Source organism: Nannospalax galili, unplaced genomic scaffold, assembly GCF_000622305.1.
Source record: "Nannospalax galili isolate Female #2095 unplaced genomic scaffold, S.galili_v1.0 scaffold957, whole genome shotgun sequence".
In the NCBI taxonomy this organism is placed as follows: domain Eukaryota; kingdom Metazoa; phylum Chordata; class Mammalia; order Rodentia; family Spalacidae; genus Nannospalax; species Nannospalax galili.
The window spans coordinates 983,984-988,400 of NW_008340047.1; positions in this window are offsets into that span (position 1 = coordinate 983,984).

The window sequence follows — 4,417 nt, forward strand, 5'->3', positions numbered from 1 at the left end:
ATAATAAAAATATTTTATTATGGGTCTGTCAATCCCTTGACCAGGAGTCCATCCTAAATTTAAAGTAAATTTATTTTATTTTATTTCATTATTATTTTGTTATTTGTGCACGTGTGGGTGTCCATGCCACAGCACACATGTGCAGGTCAGAGGACAACTTTGTAGAGTCGGTTCTCTCCTTCCAACTTTACTTGGGTCCCAAGGAAGGAACTCGGGTTACCAGGCTTGCAGTTGGAGAATGCCTTTTCTCACTGAGTCATCTCACTGGCCCCAGAATTAACATTTTAAAGTAACAGACCATGGCTTCAAGGGGAAGGAAAAGAGCCCCAAAGACAAATTGCAGTCACCAGTAATCTCCAAACTAAAAGGAAGGCAAAAAAAAAAAAATCAAATTCTGATAGCTCTGTTTCATCAAATAAGAGTCCAAAAGCAGCTGATGTAGCTGAAAGATTGTAAAATGTCTCTGGAATAAAGTGATTCTAGAAGCCATGTGACACTGTTCAAGCTTTCCTCTCCATCACGCTAGCCTGCTGCAGGTGCCTGACACCCAAAATGCATCTATTTTCCTTATTGGAGGTAGGGCTAGAGCCTGTGTGTGCCCTGGCAGCCTTAGCAAGCCAGGCCATGTCACTAGTTCTCAGTAAGCCAGTTAAAAGAGTCAAATTAACAGTGAAAAGCAGAAAAGGGAGATTTATGGCCATACTGAGAAGGATAGAGGGACCCACTGGCATGTGCCCCATGTTTACTTGGGGTCCTGGCATGAGGTTTAGGTTTAAGTAGAGGGACAGAGTTGTGCACAGTTTAGTGGTCCCTTGTAGGAAACCAGGATGGCAGGCCCTAGGGTGAGGTGAGCCTAAAACTTATAGGTCCAGGCTGCATTCTCTGCTAAAGGGAGGAGCACTGAAAACAGTGGCTCTGATAATCCCTGTCCTGCAGAACACTGTTAGGTTGGCAGGAGGAAGTGGCCAGTCATAAAAGTGCAGGCTCCCTGCTCTGTGGGAAAGACAACCCTTGGCTCATCTCCTTGTCCTGAACAAATAACTCAGCTATCCTTGGCTAAGAGATTAGGCCAGGTTAAAGGTTTACTCCTGCTAAAAGCTAAAAGTTTACCATGCTATTACCTCTAAGAAAGAAAACATTGTGGCCAATAAATTACTGGATGGGCATTGATAACCTTGAGTAAAAGTTTAAGAATCCTTCTGGCACCAACTAACAGACTAAATGTCCTGTTTCTTTGTACCCTAAATCTTTGTACGTCACTGCCATATCCCACGTGACTGCTAGTTCCTTGGGATGTAAATTCTAAAATAAATCATTCTGTTGGGAAGACACAGGTACCAGAGTTTGACTCTGTCGCCGATCAGACCCTCTGCCCCGAAGCCAGCAGGTCCCCCGCTAAGCAAAGCAAACCTGTCTCGACAGTCTCTGTCAAGTTGTGGTCCTACTCATAATCAATATCCATCATTGCTTCCATCGTTGCTTCAGATCCAGTCTTTCCTGCAAGGTTGTCTGACAAGTTACAAATCTCTTTCCAGGAGACAAGCCCCCCTCAGATTGCCTCTCCCCACCCCTTGACCCATGAGATTCCTAGAGATATTTGAATTTCTTGGAGTTTGTTGTTTCAATAATCTGGTAGTCAAAGGGAGGGACACCAGGGTCTGTTTAGAAGATCTTCATTTCTGTCAGGATAGTTATACTCTGTCTCAGCAGATTTTGAGCATCTGGGACATATACATACATTGTCTCATTAAGGGCGCAACTACTTCCCCGGTCCTTCCTTAGCGTGTCTTCTGGTGGACTCCCAGCCAGGTGATTGACAGGCCCAGCTAGATTCGCTCTCAAAAGAATGAGACAACAATGTGTGATGTTTAGGATAACTTAGAATGTCAGGCCTCCACTCAGGGCAAGAGTTCAGATTCTGTTCTCTTGAACAGGAAGAAGTATAGTGTTAATAGGCCTCCACAAAGTTCAGGTAGCTTTCTTTTTTTAAAAAAAAATATATTTCATTTATTATTTTTATTGTATGTGTATGAATGTATTGCCTGCATGTATGTGAGTGCACCCATGTTGTGCAATGGTTTGTAGCCGCCATGTGGGTGCTGGGACTTGAACCTGGGTCCTCTACAAGAGCAGTCAGTGCTCTTAGCCCCTGAGCCATCTCTCCACCCCCCAGATACCTTTCTTAATAGCAATTTAAATCCAAGGAGTAGCAAAGGTGTTCACCTTTTTTTTTTGAACATTTTTATTAATTTATTTTTATTTTATATGTATGTGTATTTTCCCTGCATATATGTAAGTGCATCATGTGTATGTCATGCCATTGGATGTCAGAAGAAGTTGTAAAATCCCCTAGAACCGGAGCTATGAAAGGTTGTTAGCTTCCATGCGGGTGCTGGGAACCCAAGTCTGTAAGAGCAGCCGCCAAGCCATCTCTCCAGCCCCTGAGGTTTATCTTTTTACCAGGGAAACTGGGGGTAGGATTCAAAGCCTTAGGGCTCCTAAAGCTCCTGTTTAACTCTGTCCCAGGCATGTCTCATGCCCTGTTGAGCGGCATAGCAGAGCCTGCCCATTTTATTCCGAGTTTTAACTTTTCCTTTATCTTCTATCTTTTTTCTTTCAGATTCTGGCCAAAAGCCTAGGTATGATTTTCAGGCTGCTGGGGACTTTCTCACTTGGTCCCTCAAGCCCCCACCCCCTCACCCCCTTTTCCCATGCATTGCTTGCTGACCTCCTCTGCAAAAGGCATGTTTTTCTCTCTTCCTCCTCTCCATTCCCTCCTCCCAGCAGCTGCCAAGATTTACAGTCTACCCTGTCGTTTTCCCTCTCAAACTCTAATAAAATTGTCCTCAAGCTTCCTTCTGAGTCCATTTTAAAATTATTTTAGAGACTAAGAACCCCAAAAGGGAACTTCAAGTTCCCCTGGTAACACCAGGAGCCTGCCAGTGAAGGATATGATGTAGGCAAATGGGAGCCATGGCTGACTAGGCAGCTGGTGGTAGCATCTGTCACAGAAAGGTGCTGAGAGAAGCCGAATCACAGAGGAGCATGTGCTGCAAGAAGCAGTGGTCTTGTTTTGAGGGACAGAGGACTCCCAAAGCAGAGAAGGCTGTTGCTTACAGGAGCCTTGACTTTGGCTCTTGACCCCCTGCTGCCCCCCACCCCCTCCAGCTATTTCTGAGCATCCCCTGCCCCTTCCTTGGATTCTCAGTCTTTCTGGGTCACAGACAGCCATACACCTGTGCCTCCCTCTCCAACTGGCCTGTCCTTCCAGAGCCCTTAGGCAAGAAGGCCTCTGCAGGGCAGGGTGTGTGTGGGGGGCTCTGCTCTGCATTGGAACAACCCTCCCCACACTTGTGCATTCCTGGAAAAATGCACTCCTCTGTCCTGTAGCTGGGAATTTTCCAGAAGCTCCACTAGCTCCTTCTTCTGAATCTCTTCTCTTCTCAATACTCTTTGGGGCAGGGGCCTTCCATACTAGGTGAGGTTGGAGAAACAGTTTCTTAGAGCCAAGTACAGAGGAAGGAACACTAAACAAGAGTCCAGATCCAGTTGTAGGCCACGAGGCTGTCCTCCCCAGCCTAGCTGTGTGTACATGGCACAGCCAGTGGCCTCTCTGAAAGTCTATTATGTGGATTCATTTGTAGCAGGAGGCCTCCAAAGATGGCACGGACCCAGAGCCCTGGGATTCAGCAAGAATTCACTTCACTTCTTGGTCCACAAATAACCCGCCAAAAGGAGCCCACGCCTCTGTACCCTGCTTGCGAGCCCAGTGACTGCTGACAGACTGCGTGGCATGTACCAATCAGAAAACGATACGCTGACTAAAGGGACTTGGGGGCGGAGAAAAGGGAAATATAAGGCCTGCCCCCTCCTGCATTAAACGAGTCTGCAGCACCTCACCTAGTGCTTGCTTCTACCTGACTCCCGGGGTCTGTGTGTTGTGACTCCGTGCCTCTTGCCTCCCCTAATCGGCAGGGGACCCGATCCAGGTCAGGGTCTTCACAGCTGGCCTGAGGAGAACCCACAACACCTGGCGCCTGAACAGGGACCCCTGCTCTCAGTGTTTGCAACACCCAGAACCTCAGTTCGTTAGGTAAGTGAGCCCCTGGATTTGTCTGTTTCTTTAGCTGCTCAAGGGTAAGCGAGTAGCCCCCTCTTCTGTTCCCTCCACTCTGTCGTCTTTATTGTTGGACTAGTTTGTTAGATCAGGGAGGCACATTCCACCACGTAGTCCCGAAGCCCACGTCGGTACCTCCACCCCTCTCGGCTCGTCACGGTGAGTTCACATAAGGGCTGATCCACCCTGAACTCAGAGCCTAGGCTTCGGGTCACCCTGTTGCCTGTCCCGGAGACACGGTGTGAGCACACGGCTGGAGGTGTCACGGCCTCCAGAAGTCCCTCACTGAGCACAAGACAT